Here is a 15,748-nt window from a genome sequence, read left to right as displayed (position 1 = left end):
TCTTCTTCAGGTCTGGGAAAGGTAATCAGAGTGTCACAGCTAAATACAGGATTGAACAGATAGTTTAGCATAAGTACACATATTGTAAGGGACCATTCAAGTTGAAGTGGTCATAGGACAAAAGAAGGGGAGTTAGTGAACAGATTCTTATAATAAGTCATAAATCCAGTGTACTTAAGACCATAATTTTTAAACCTGACCTATTCAGAGACTCAGCAATAAAAGCAATTTCATATATGAGAGGATGAAAAAATTAGTCAATCAATATATACCTCATTTCTTCCCCCAAGACAAATTCCTCAGGCATATTTTGCTTAGCTGCTCACCCATCACTTTTCTCCATTTTTTTTTTACCACTCCTCTGACTTTGTGTCTTTCTCATGCTCTTAGCATTTGCATACAAGCTCTTAGGGCAGGGGTGGGCAAACATTTTAGCCTGAGGGCCACATCTGGGAATAGAAATTGTATGGTGGGCCATGAATGCTCACAAAATTGGTGTTGGGGTGTGGGGGGAGGGGGAGGGCTCTGGTTGGGGGTGCAGGGTGGGGCCAGAACTGAGGAATTCAGGATGCGGGAGGGGGCTCCGGGCTGGGGGAGTGGGATGCGGGGTTGGGGGGCGGAGAGGGAAGGGTGAGGACTCTGGCTGGGAATGAGGAGTTTGGGGTATAGGAGGGTGCTCTGGGCTGGGACCGAGGGGTTCAGAGGGCAGGAGGGGGATCAGGGATGGGACAGGGGGTCGGGGTGTGGGAAGGAGTGCAGACTCTGGCTGGGGGTGTGGGCTCTGGGATGGGACTGGGGATGAGGGGTTTAGGGTGCAGGAATGTGCTCCGGGCTGGGATCAAGGGGTTTGGAGGACAGGAGAGGGATCAGGGCTGGGGCAGGGGGTTGGGGCATGGGGAGAGGCTCAGGGGTGCAGGCTCCAGGCAGCACCTACCTCAAGCGGCTCCCGGAAGCAGTGACATGTGGGGTCATTGGAGCATGGAGGAGCCAGAGGGGGCCCATGCCATGGCTTCTGGGAGCCGTATGGAGTGATCCCTGACCATGCTCCTCAGCTAGAGCGCCAGAGTGGGCCATGCGGCTGCTTCCACGAGCCGAGCCGTGTGGAGCTGCCCCTGACCCTGCTTCCCAGCTGGAGTGCTGGAGTGGGGCAAGCTCCAGACCCCGCTCTCCAGCGGGAGCTCAAAGGCCAGCTTAAAATGGCTGGTGGGCTGGATCCAGCCCGCAGGATGCAGTTTGCCCATCCCTCTTAGGGACTTCCTTATACTTTCTGCTACATTATCTCTTTTTCATTTTATATTATCACTCTTTGAATCCAGTTTAGAACATAATGTATAAACCCAATTTCTAAAAGATAAATAATTAACATACAGTTTTGGATCAAGTGGTGAGCTCCTTTATTGAACAAATTCCCACAGACTTCAATGGCAGTTTCTCAATTAAGACCTGTATAAGAGTTGGTAAAAAAAAAAAAGTTTGAACAAGCTTACATTTTTAAGGTACCTGACAACACTCCTACATAAACAATTAAATCTCTCTTTTACAAAGCTTACTGAGGTCTACAGACATATACATTATACACTTTATAATCCAAATAAAATACTAAAGGCCCTCACAAAAATCTAATTTAAGGCACGAGTATGTGTGGAGTATTTAAATGTATGGGGAGGTAGACTCTCTCATTGGTTATTGTACCTGAATATTCACCCAAGTATTTCCCATATTAAAAACATTATAACTTATCCCTGGCTAATTTTGCAACTTCCTTTTTGGCTGTTGAATCTGAACCTTATCGCAGCACATGCTCTCTTTTCATCCAATTAAGCCTTCTTTCTTGGTTGTAAGCCCTTGTCTGGGTCGAAGAAAGGTGGTCACTTGTGTATGAAAAGGGTGGGTTTTGCTGAACACTAAATGCGTACTTTGCTCAGGAATACGAGAGTTCACATTTCCTAAGTAATGGGCACCAGAATCCCACAAAACCGTGATAAAATTATATATAACTTTTATGGCAGAGGCCTATGGAGCCATTTACAAAAATAATCTGTTTTTTATATGATTGGTAACAAAAATACATAAAAATGTTGTTTGCCCATATATTGAGAAATATCCTGTCTTGGCTCTCTGCTGCTAGTGAGTCACAATTTTACAGGTTTTACTAAAATAAAAATGAAATTAAAAAGCCCACATTTTCAAAGAAGTACAGAAACATAATATTTATAGAAGATCATAAACAAGTACTCTGTTAATAGCCATTGAACTTTGTTTAAAGAATAACAGACTAACATTTCCAAAGTACTCTTTCCTGAGATTGAACAGGATTTTACTCAAACTGTTGTGGTAACTAATGAAAAACAAATGAGACTCCCAAACAGTTCTGACTGTTAGACAATATCATTGCTTCTTGCACTTGCAATTGCTGCTTACGCTGCAACTACCCATTTAAATCAGTGTCATTTTATACTTGAATTCTCAATCTGTAGCATAGAAAACACCAGACATATTTAGTCCAAATTGGAAACATTCGAACATCTGGGCACCTTGGCCCAAATAAGCCAGCAGCTCCTGAATTTCAGGGCTTACTTCAGCTTTTAAGAGGGACAGACATGCAACACACCAGTGCCAATCAAGCCATTTCTTATAATGCTATGAGAAGGGAAGCTAAGAACCTCTTGGGAGGCTGACATTCATAGCAGTTGTAGTACAGGTGCCTCATCCAAAGTGACCACTGTCTTCACGACTTTGGATGGGCTATTACCAGCAAGAGAGTGAGTTTGTCTGTGGGGGGGCTGAGGGTGAGAAAACCCGGATTTGTGCTGGAAATGGCCCAACTTGATGATCACTTTAGATAAGCTATTACCAGCAGGAGAGTGGGGTGGGAGGAGGTATTGTTCCATGGTGTCTGTGTATATAATGTCTTCTGCAATTTCCACAGTATGCATCCGATGAAGTGAGCTGTAGCTCACGAAAGCTCATGCTCAAATAAATTGGTTAGTCTCTAAGGTGCCACAAGTCCTCCTTTTCTTTTTGCAAATACAGACTAACACGGCTGTTACTCTGAAAAGAGACCATTGTGTATCACAGGAGGGGTACTACAGCTGGGGAGCCCGACCCATAGAGGAAGAATAAGAGCATAAGGCTCCTGAACAATAACTTTCATGAGGCACAGTGGAGGTATTTCTGAACTAAAATTGAAACTAAATTAACGTTTTTCATTTTTTGGCCACACATGATTGTTTCTCAACTTTTTTTGAAAGTCAACATTTTTCATAGAAACTACTTCCCATTTTTCTGACAAGCTCTAATATTTATTCATGACATGAAAAAGAGGGTGAGCAGTGAGATTGTAACCCCAGAACTTGACATTACTTCCTGTAACCTCAGAACTTGACATTACTGCCATTAGCCATTTTGTTTGTCCAGCCTCTGCTAGAGGAAAACCAAATACCACATAGCTAGAAATATCTTAGGGCTCTGAGATGCAAGGCCAAACAGCTGCCTGCTTGCAGTTCTGCTAATCAGAATGGGAGGATGGGACAAAAACTTAATGTACTATGAGAATCGAGGGAATGTTTGGACAGCTAACCTTGGTTTTAAGTGCCCCTGACATATAAGTTTTATTGTTATGACTAGAAATGCTTTGATAGGAGATAATCAGTTATTTGATGAACTTAGGAGGATTGGTGACCTACTAGGGGTTACTATAGCGACCCACTAGGAGTCACTATGAGTTGTGTGCTTTGTTTAAGTTAGCTATAAAAAAGATTAGGTAAAAGTAAATATCTCAGAGCAGTCTGAAGAAGCTTTTCTTTGGGCAAAAATCTGACACCTAAGCTCCCCAGCAGCTGGATGGAAGGAGAGCCCCCAGAAGCCTGGCTGCTGATCTCTCAAAACCATCTCAGACTTTGGGTAATTATCAATGTTTTGTGTGCTCTGAACCTACTGCTATAGCATATATGTATGTGCATGTTGGAGACCTAATAAAAAAGTAGTTTTAGATAAAAGAACTCTTGTTTGTACCAATCATTTATCAGACGGAGGAGTTGTATCCCCATTGATTTATTACTGGCACCGCCTGGAGAGAAACAGTTAAGTTACCAAAAAAAAAAAAAAAAAGAAAAGGAGTACTTGTGGCACCTTAGAGACTAACCAGTTTATTTGAGCATGAGCTTTCATGAGCTACAGCTCACTTCATCGGATGTATAGCATATCGTGGAAACTGCAGAAGACATTATATACACACAGAGACCATGAAACAAAACTTCCTCCCACCCCACTCCCCCGCTGGCAACAGCTTATCTAAAGTGATCATCAAGTGGAGCCATTTCCAGCACAAATCCAGGTTTTCTCACCCTTCCCCCCCCCCCGCCCCCCACATACAAACTCACTCTCCTGCTGGCAACAGCCCATCCCCCTTTGAAACCCCTCTTTATAATGCGCATGATAATCAAGGTGGGTCACCTCCAGCACTAATCCAGGTTTTCTCACCCCCCCCCCCCCCGACCCACCTTGATTATCATGCGCATTATAAAGAGGGGTTTCAAAGGGGGATGGGCTGTTGCCAGCAGGAGAGTGAGTTTGTATGTGGGGGGGGGGGGGGGAAGGGTGAGAAAAACCTGGATTTGTGCTGGAAATGGCTCCACTTGATGATCACTTTAGATAAGCTGTTGCCAGCGGGGGAGTGGGGTGGGAGGAAGTTTTGTTTCATGGTCTCTGTGTGTATATAATGTCTTCTGCAGTTTCCACGATATGCTATGCATCCGATGAAGTGAGCTGTAGCTCACGAAAGCTCATGCTCAAATAAACTGGTTAGTCTCTAAGGTGCCACAAGTACTCCTTTTCTTTTTACGAATACAGACTAACACGGCTGTTACTCTGAAACCAGTTAAGTTACCATTGCTTTGGGTTCTGAAAACTCTGGGTAACAAGATGGCAACATTTTCACAAGACACAAAACTAGATAAAACCGTGAGGAACTTCAGAGGGACCTAAGAAAGCCAGGTAAATGGGCACTATGAAAGCAGATGAAATTCAATGATGACTAATGCAAGGTAATGCACATTGGAAGAGAGTTGTAGCAACTCAGACATTGCTGGGTTCTGATTTGGTACTGCAATTCCTATGTTTGTGTACTCCTCACTAAATTTATTTTGCATTCAGATATCTAGTTAAAACCTGAGATATGAATAGTGGAACTAACTGTTTAGGTCAATGGGAATTTTACCACCGGCTTCAGTGGGCCCATGTCTCAGCTTGGGAACCCAAAAACTGAGGGGACCTAAATCAGTTTGAAAATTTTGACTCAGGCACATAGCAAGTCCTCAAAAAATGTTCACAACAGCACACAGCAGTTCTTTGCTTTTACTCCTAATCTCTGTTCACTTGACTTCATTGCCTAATTTGATTTGTTGCTGTGTAAAATAAATACCAGGACATTGGAGGCCCACATTTCTGAAGCCCACCAATGATAATAATACCAGCAAACTCTGTGGGAATTTTTGCACATGCTATTCTGGAAATGTGGGCCTAGATTTCAGTGACAATGAAGAAAAGTTTGATTTCACATTATTTCAGAGCAAATGTCACTTGACCTTTCTAGGCACCTCAGGTCAAATCCTGCCTGATTTACATCCCTGCAAGCCTTTTGAAGTCAATGGGGAAGATCCTCAGCTGGTGTAAATTGCTACAGTGACAATCAAATCAATGGAGCTATGATGATTGTTTATACCACTTGAGGAGTTGCACAGAGAGTAGTTAGAGTAGTATCTGCCTCGTCATTACCAGAAAAACATAAAACAAGTTGTCTATATTCAGGACTAAGGAGGGAATGAATTGTGATTTAAGATGAAAAGTGCTAAATATGTACCATATACTTAACTAAGCAGTGACTAACGGAGGGACGTTCTCAATCTATACATGTTTGAAGAGTGTGCAACACAAATGTAGGAGAGACATTATGTAGGAGCAATGCGATAAAATATGGAAAGAAAAATATAGGATTAGAGGTGGTCATCAAAAGGCAGAGAGAAGTCAGTGTTTTTAAATATGTTTCCCCTTTTTAACATCAACATTTCTCTGAAATTTTAAAACTAGTTTTATAGTTGGTTGAAAAATTAGAGGGAAAGGGAGAAATAATGAAAATGTAAACATTTATTCTGTTTTGTTTGAAATTTTGTTGAAATATAAACACACTTTGATTAGTTATAATTAGGATAAAATTCAGGAAATCTTCCTAAGAATGAGATCTACCAGTCTGTGGAATAATCACTTAAGTGACATGGTATAAGCCTTCTCATACACTGATATATTTAAAACTAGACCAGACAAAACGCTAACAAGTGTTCAACAAGGAACCCATCCAGCCTTAGAAGAAAGAAGAAAATATAAAACGTCTCTTCCATCTATAGATTCTATTGGTCTAATTCTAATCGCACTTAACCTGGAATTACACTGATGTAAATCCATTAGGCCTGATTTTACTGTCAGTTACCCCTGCATAAATCATGAGTAACTCCACTGAAATCAGCAGCTTTACTCTTGTGTAAATGCAATCAGAGCAGGGCCGGCTCCAGGCACCAGTGTTCCAAGCAGGTGTTTGGGGCGGCAGTCAGAAAGGGGTGGCAGAGTGTCCGCGGTGGTGGCAATTCGGCAGCAGCTTCTCTGTTCCGCCGGTCGCAGCGGCAAATCGGCGGCATCTTCTCCCTTTTGCCATCCGCGGCGGCAGTTTTTTTCACTGCTTGGGGCAGCAAAAACTGTAGAGCCGGCCCTGAATCAGAATCAAGCACTATGACCTTAAGATAGATGTGATTTGTGGTACTAGTGTCACGGAGATTTTACTCTTTGTATAATGTAGCTGTAACCAGTGGGAAAATACCAAGAAGAGTAATGGGCAGAGTTATATCCTAAAATCATTTAGAACACCTGTTATGGCCTGGAACAAAGTAATCTTTGAGAACAACACATATCAGAGAGGGAAATGGCTAAGAAAAAATAGTAACTTGACTCGTTTGTGGATGCTAACAGTGTAGAGAGTGTTTAGCAGAACATGAACTGCATTCATACCTTGAGTTTCCAAGTATGTTTTTCCTCCTTAAGTGTTGCATCCGATTTTCCTTTCCACCATTCAGAATAAAGGGATGATAATAACTTAAAAATATTTTATGATGCTTTAAGCATGTCCTGTTTCATACTACTGCATATTTTGGAGACATGGTGTTAGTACCAACTGAATGGCATATTTGTACGTTGGGGAGCTACATTCACATTATAATTCAAAATGTAGCTGAGCTCCCTACTTGAGTTATGCTACTGGGCATGTTGCATACAGAAAGTACTCTGTGAAACAACCAAGGAAAAAGAAATCCTGCTTTATAGTGCATATAATCGGGAGAGTAAGGAAAGAAAATTTAAACAGTTATTTAAACAAATCTCATTCCAATTACTACTTCCCTCTCTGTCAGGGTCAATTATTCTCACTTTTGACATGACCAGGGGTGATCTTTTTTTTAAAACAATATATAGAGTGCCACACAGTCACTTTTAAATGACTGTAAAATAAATTAATGTACACAGGAAAAGGAGACTTACTAAACTTAAAGATATCCTCTTATTTTGTCATACTGAGGCAAGTTAAAATGCAGAAGCACTTTAAAAGCGGTAAAGTGTTTCAGAAACACATTTATTTTTGCCCCTTAAAGTAACAGTGAGAATTTGTTGCAAAACAGAACATTTCTGCTTTGGCGTCTGTGCCAGACAAGAAAGAAAGTCCAGGAATGTTTTCTTTCTGTTAGGAAAAATCCTAGCAAAAGAGTACTGCTCATTAAATGAATTTGACATGCTAATTACAGTGTCAGACTTATGATGCTCTAGTTAACATGGATGGAGAGTACTGACAAACCCTTATCAGGACACGTAATGCCACACAATATTAGGTCTCAAGAACTGATATGTGTCCTTGATTAAGAGTACATTTTTGATCAAGTGTGAATGAAAGGTTTCAGAGTAACAGCCATGTTAGTCTGTATTCGCAAAAAGAAAAGGAGTACTTGTGGCACCTTAGAGACTAACCAATTTATTTGAGCATAAGCTTTCGTGAGCTACAGCTCTTTAGATAAGCTATTACCAACAGGAGAGTGGGGGTTTCTTTTTGTTTTGTTTTGTTTTTTTTTTGGGGGGGGGGGGAGAAAACCTGGATTTGTGCTGGAAATGGCCCACCTTGATTATCATACACATTGTAAGGAGAGTGATCACTTTACATAAGCTATTACCAGCAGGAGAGTGGGGTGGGGGAAGAGAAAACCTTTTGTAGTGATAAACACCCATTTTTTCATGATTTGTGTGTATAAAAACAAACATCCTCTGTATTTTTCACAGTATGCATCCGATGAAGTGAGCTGTAGCTCACGAAAGCTTATGCTCAAATAAATTGGTTAGTCTCTAAGGTGCCACAAGTACTCCTTTTCTTTTTGTGAATGAAAGTGGCTCAGTCATTTTTTTAACATGACAAGAGTAAAATCAAAGTGTTTTGTTTTTACTGACTCTGGTCTTTCTTTCTTATTTAATAATCACTGAAGAACTAGTCTTTCCCCAGCAAAGATGAGATCACTAACCGCTCTCAGAATGTCCTTGTTACTTGTAGCAGACATTTTTTAATTCTTTTGGTGAACCAGTAAGGCTAGTTTATACTGACTCAGATAACTGGAGAGCTTGCTTTGCCACAACTCTTAGTTCTGTTAATTTCTGACACAACCAAACTGCACATGACTAAGCAAACTTCTGCCTCAAGTGACTCCGCCATATTGTCATGCCCTGCTGGGAACAAATACAAACCAGAGAAGGAGATTAACTATGATAATGCATTTTTTTTCTTGTGCAACATTTTCCTTTGTAACTGTGGTGTTTGCTGCTATAGTGGATTTTCATGATTGCCTTCAAAGTCTTATGGCCAGACTCCACACTAACTTTTCTCCAGTATGTATTGATGGAAGTACTCAAAACCAAACAAGACAGCGTATACCTTTTTGTATCTGTACATAGCTTATTTGTGTGGATCTGACAGATTTGGAACCACCTTCTTCCCTCCTTGTATTACACCTGCTCCAGGTCAATGCTTAGACACACCAACCTCCTCCTCTATTAACTCTTTCGTTATATAGTATTAAAGGATGTCAAAGTGCCTGCACTGGCAATGCATTAGTGCACGGCATCCCGATGACACTGAGTATTTCTATAGATATTTGTTAGAAGTACCAAAACTTCTCCATGTGTAGTATACGCTTGCCAAGGTAAGTCTCCAGCCCTAATATCTTGTCTAGATCATCAAGACTCTCTAGTTGCCTCATTTCAGTGGTAGCTACGATTTTTGCAGGGTCAGGTTTGCTACCTTAAGCTAAGAGAATGGTGTGAAAACACTCTATTTAATTGTTCTGATGATCCACTTGTCCAGATTTAGCTTGATCCTCCTTTTCCCCTAAATCTCTAGATTATGGCACCTCAGTTGGTAGCATGTTCCTACACCACAGCTCCAAATATCCTCATATCCACCAGGGCTACAACCCCACAAAACTTAGCAGAGGTTTCTTTTGAAATCCTTCTTGGTCTTAATGAATCTGTACTTCCCTTGTGAGATATTAAACATGATCAACATTGAACTTTCTTAGTCCAGTTTGATCAACAACTACCAAGAGCTGGTAAATTTAGCTCTTCTGTGTATAGTTTCTCCATCACCACCATGGAGTTTACCCACTGTTTTAGGTACATTTACATTGACAACAACCCCTAAATTCTCCAAACAACATTGCAGCATAATTGGGATTTTCTTTTCAAATAATTTTAACTCTTTCACAAACTGTTCTATGGTGTGATGGGGACACTCACCTCTCATGAGTACCTCCTGTCTGCTGGTTATGATGCTGCAAGCTCTCCTGCCACAGGCACCTCCTGCAGGTTGTTGACCTTACTAGGTGGGTCTTCAGTGATTCAGCCCTCAGGCTAAGTCACACAATCAGAATTGAATGAACCCCTTCTGGAAGGTAGCAAATATTTCAATGAAACTGTCTGCCCCCACTGTCTTCAGTCCTGTCTCTGGATCCTTTAAATCTAGCCCCTTTTCTTAGACTTTATAAAACTAGTTGTGTCCCCTTCCTGGAGCTTAGGCCAATCCAGTACTGGGAGATGGGGAAACTCAGAACTACCAACTACTCCAGGTCACAACCCAGGGACTCTATATACAGCTGCTGTATACTGCTCCCTCCTGTTTTCTGATGCCATTCCCTGGGAATTTCCCCACATAGCTCCCTTCTCTTCACCCTTATCTCAGAGCTGAAGTTCTCAGAGCCTCTTCCTCCTTTCTGAGTGTAAAATATCACCAGAACCCATCTTCTGGTTCTCTCTCAAACTCTTGTGACCAGCAAGGAACACCCTTCCTTGCTTCTCTTGTTCCCCCAGCCAGGAACTGAGCTGCTCAGGCTCTGTGGCTCCTTTTATCTGAGCCTGCTGGGCTCTGATTGGCTGTTTCTATGCAGCCTCTCCAGGCAGGCCTGGAGGACCCACCTTCGCTGCTTCTTTCCCTGGCAGGGTATGGTAGGACCGTGGGGCCTCCAGCCTGAGCCTATAAGGGCTAGGTATACCCCGTCACACGTGGGTTTTAGTTTAATCTTGCACTTTTTATAAAATGGATGGTTTGCAAGCATAGGCTTAGCTTTTGGAGTGATATATTCATCACCCTCAATTCTGTATTGTTGTTGGGTTTTTTTGTTTCCCCAGCTGACATATCTATCTAGGTATTAAATAGGTATTTCTCTTTCTCTCCAGTTCAGATCTGAATGGGAACATCATAGTTCCTCCTCATTTTTCAATTCTAGGGGGCCACTGAAGAATTTCAAGCAGCATGTAGACATGACTGAAATTCTTCCATTTCTAAGAAAAGTTCATGTTCTCCCAGTTCATTCAGGGTATCAGGACTCTAACTGACTCCATAAATTGGGCTCATTGTCCTTTTTTAGGCTGCTTAAGTCCTTAGAGGACTTCTGACACCATACTATTTTTTTTATTTGCATTGGTATGACCTAGAGGAAAGTCACCTAAAAAATTAATTAGTTGGAAGGAGACTGAGACAAAGACAACAGATTTTACTAATTTGCAAGCAGACCCAAAAAGCGTTCTGTGTATCTTGAAAGCTTGTCTCTTTCACCAACACAAGTTGGTCTAATAAAAGATATTATCTCAACCTCCTTGCTAAGCAGAATAAAGTCCAGACCAGTCATATATATACTTGGTGCTTAAATTGGGCCAATTTCACAAAGCTGAAAACAATTATCAGCCAAATCAGCCAGGAGGAAGAATTTAATTCAAAAAATCTGAATGATAATTGGGAATCATTTAAGGATGCACAAAAAGTCACAATCAAGCAAGAAGGCTGTACTGGTTAAACCATTCTGATTTAGAGGGGAAGTGAAGGCAGCTATAGTATAGCTAATGGAAGAAAGGGGAAGTTGGTAGTAATGAATATATATCAGAAGTTAGGAACTATAGAAAATTGATAAGGGAAGCAGCAGAATTAAGGACAATAATAAAGAGTTTCTTAAAATACATTAGAAATAAAAAGAGTCCTAACAATGGTATTAGTCCATTACTAGATGGAAATGGTAGAATTAACAATAATAATGCAGAAAAGGCAGAATTGTTCAACAAATATTTCTTTTCTATATTTGTAAAGAAACAGATGATATAGTCTTATCATACGGTGATAACATTCTTTATTCCAGTATATGGAAATTTACCACTAGTATCATGTTAACCAGAAGCTACTAAAGTTAGAAATTTAAAAATCAGCTGGTCTAGATAACTTTCATCCAAGAGTATTAAAAGAGCTGGATGAGGAGTTCACCTGACCATTAATCTTGGAGCACTGAAGAAGTTCCAGAAGACTGGAAGAAATGTTGTGCCAATTTTTAAAAAGGGATAACCCAGGTAATTATAGTCCTGTCAGCATGACATCAATCCTATGCAAGATAATGGAGTGGCTGATATGGAATTTGATTAATAAAGAACAACGGTGGGTAATGTAATTAATGCAAATCAACATGAGTTTATGGAATATGTATCTTGTCAAACTAACTTGATATCTTTTTTTATGTGATTATAAGTTTGGTTGATAAAAGGAACAGTGTTGACATAATATACTTAGACTTCTGACAGGAGTTTGTCTTGGTACCACTAAAATTTTGATTAAAAAATTAGAATGATATAAAATTAACATGCACACATTAAATGGATTAAAAACTGGCTAACTGATAGGTCTCAAAAAGTAACTGTAAATGGGGAATTGTCATCAAGTGGGTCTGTTTCCAGAGGGGTCCTGCAGAGATCAGTTCCTGGCCCTACATTATTTAGCATTTTTACCAATCACCTGAAAAAAAACAAAACAAAAAATCATCACTGTTAAACTTTACAAATGACCCAAAAATTGGGGGAGTTGTAAATAGTGAAGATGGGTCACTGATTCAGAGAGATCTGGATTGTTTGGTAAACTAGGCACACGCAGACAATATGGATTTTAATATGGCTGAATGTAAATGTCTACACCTGGGAACAAAAATGTAGCCATACTTACAGGATAGGGGACTCTATCCTGGGAAGCAGTGACTCTGGAAAAGATTTGGAGGTTGTGGTAGATAATCAGATGAACATGAGCTCCTGGTGTGATGCTGTGGCCAAAAAAGTTAATGTGATCCTGGGATGCATAAACAGGGGAATCTTGAGTAGGATTAGAGAGCTTATTTTACCTCTTTATTTGGCACTAGTGAAACTGCTGCTGGAATACTGTGTCCAGTTCTGGTGCCCACAATTTTAAAAAGATGTTGATAAATTGGACAGTGGTTCAGAAAAGAGCCATGAGAATGATTAAAGGATTAAATAACATGCCAGACAGATTCAAGGAGCTCAATCTATTTATGTTAACAAAGAGATGGTTAAGGGGTGACCATTACATTCTGAAAGTATCTACCTGGGGAACAAATATTTAATACAATAGTCTTCAATCTAGCAAAGAAAGGTTTAATATGATGCAATGGCTGGAAACTGAAACGAGATAAATTCAGACGGGAAATAAAGCATACATTTTTAACTCTGAGAGTAATTAACCATTGGAACAATTTAGCAAGGGTCACGGTGGATTCTCCATCACTGACAATTTTTAAATCAAGTTTGGATGTTTTTTTTAAATAGATCTGTTCTAGAAATTATTTTGGGGAAGCTCTATGGCCTGTGCTACATGGGAGGTCAGACTATATGATCGTAATGCTCCCTTTTGGTCTCAGAATCTATGAATCTAATGTTATGCCTGTTTAATAAAAAGAATTGTATCATAACTAACAAAAAGCTTTTCTCCAAGATTTAATTGCCTGTGTAGTCAGTTAAACAGAATTTAGAAGAGTATCTGAAACAGTGCCACCTGGTGATGCTCAGTAACATGATTTCAACATGCATTCAGATGATGATCCTTCCAGTCTTAGTCTGGACCTCCTTGTCTCTATGGATATATCTACACTGCAGCTGGGAGTAAGCCTCCAAGCCCAGATAGGCTGACTCATGCTAGTAAGGCTCAAGCTAGTGCACTAAAAATAGCAGGGAGACTATTGCAACTCATGCTGCAGCTTGGGCTCTCAAGCTTAGTGGGTTGAGTGGGCTTGAGATTCCGAGCTACAGTCCGAGCCACAATATCCACACTGCTATTCTTCAGGTGCTATCTTGAGCCCCACTAGCACGAGTTTGTCTATCTGGACATACTCCCAGCTGCAGTGTGGACATACCCTATGACATCAATTGGAGCAGCTCACCTGATTTCTGGATGTATATTTTTTGATTCGTGAAGTCTAGCAAGGAAATACAAGAGTGCTTCAGTCACACTCAAGACACAAGCAACACAGTGATGAGAGTGGAATAAAAATTAGACCAGCAGACAGACATTCAGCCCCTGGTGAAAATTATCATTGGTTCCCATCAGGAAGGCTAGGTACTACTATTTTTCAAACAAACTACTATTTCGGCCCATGATCAGACAAATATCTCTTGAGGTTGAGAATCTCATCAAACTTTCCAAACTTTTTGGGGGAAAGTTTCCTGAAAAGTTGATGGTGAGAAGAAAGACCTCTAGCTACTTGGGCTACTAAGGGGATGGACTATGTGAGGAGGGTCTCCATTGGTGTGAGATAGTACATTTTTTAGAATTATGGTTGACGTAACAAAATTAGATTATTAGTTAAATACGTAGTTTTAAAGATTGATGGCATACTTAGAGTTTTATAAACAAAGAATAAATTAATTTAAATTTAAGATGAAATAAGGACTTTTTCGTTATTTGACTATGTAACTGTTATACTTCTGTTTTCAGTCTACTGCATATTTAAATCTCTGTCTGCAAAGACATGCAGACATTTAGTTTTCAGTTAATTGAACTCTGTACCAAAGGGACAGATTGCATTGTGCTCATTAGTGAATCTCTTCCCTTTTTTCTGGTTTTCCTGAATTGTGAATAAAAGTACCTTTAGAATGAAAGTACATGCTCTGTTCTTTGTATATGGAAATTTTACCAGGTATACTAAGAGTATAAGGATGTTGAAGATTAAAACACACGCACACCTCAATAACATAGGAAAATAGATACAGGGCAAAATTTTGGTCACATCACTGAAATGAATCACCCTTAGTGGGATGACAAGGCAAGCAGGGTTTGGCCTGCACACATAACCACATACCGCTTTGGTAAACACAGTTCTTGGTAGGAAAAAAAAAGGAACCAGGATAAATTCCAGAAAGAAAAATTTCTTTGGAAGCACAAGACATTCTGCCAACAGTTTGCTTAAACAATAAGAACTTCATTGACACTTTAACAAGGGGAAGCATTTCTCTGAATTACTGCCTTATTTAAACACTACACAACAGACATAGTTTAAAGGGGGAATGGAATTTCTGTGGCTCTTCATAGGACTATCAAGGTCAAAAGTCAACAAGAGTACTTCTTCTAATTGAAGAGAAGAAATTATTTCCTTACTGCCATACATAGTGTGTTCAGTTTTTATAACAAATATTTAGAAATTAAATCATTCTGTTATGAAAAGACATGATTCACTCTACCCTAGACAGACATTAGTGTAATTGCATATGTGAAATTCATAGTTTCTAACATTTGTAAATATTTGCACAGAACCATTTCCTGTTACACGAATACAAAAGCCTAACTTTGCTACAGAACCATTAAGTGTGGAAGCCAATGCCTGCTTGCCATATTTATGGAAACAGACCCACTGAAATCAGTGGAACAATATTCATTAATAAGATGAGTTGCATTTGGCCGATGATCAGGAAAACAAAGCTGTCATACAATATACTTTCAAAATCCTATACTAAAAGAACATTACAGGTTAACAAACCAACATACCTCCAGAAATTTAGGGGGAAGACTACATACTCCATCCTAAATTTTGCTGGTTTACACATGATGCAATCCCATGGACTTCTCCGCCTTAGTCCATTGCCTTTACTGGGATTATACATCAGTGCAGAATTTGTCCCTGTATCTTTAACCTACCAAGTTATACTAATGCACCATCCAAATTCTGCCTTTAACCAAATCAGTTTTTATATTTGTGGAATTATATTATCCAAATTCAGTTTAAGAGATACAGAAAAATTCGGAATGGGTACTTTTCTGTCTGAAGGGCTTGCTTATTCCTATTTCTTGATAACGATAAAA

At 40.0% G+C, this 15,748-nt stretch overlaps 1 long non-coding RNA gene across 5 annotated transcripts in view; it reads right to left on the bottom strand.

Annotated features, from left to right (window-relative positions):
• LOC122465387 overlaps positions 1-10,446 on the bottom strand; it is a 48,066-nt gene extending 37,620 nt beyond the window's left edge. For all 5 annotated transcript variants that reach the window (XR_006290192.1, XR_006290193.1, XR_006290190.1 and 2 more), the window contains exons 1-3: positions 10,302-10,446; positions 9,871-10,018; positions 1,369-1,443 (exon numbers count right to left, since the gene is read on the bottom strand). This is a non-coding gene — a long non-coding RNA (uncharacterized LOC122465387). The remainder of the gene's footprint in view (positions 1-1,368; positions 1,444-9,870; positions 10,019-10,301) is intronic.
• Positions 10,447-15,748: the final 5,302 nt, after the last annotated feature.

Source organism: Chelonia mydas, chromosome 4, assembly GCF_015237465.2.
Source record: "Chelonia mydas isolate rCheMyd1 chromosome 4, rCheMyd1.pri.v2, whole genome shotgun sequence".
NCBI lineage: Eukaryota > Metazoa > Chordata > Testudines > Cheloniidae > Chelonia > Chelonia mydas.
Note: the sequence above shows the minus strand (reverse complement) of the source record. Positions and strands in the feature narration are given on the sequence as shown.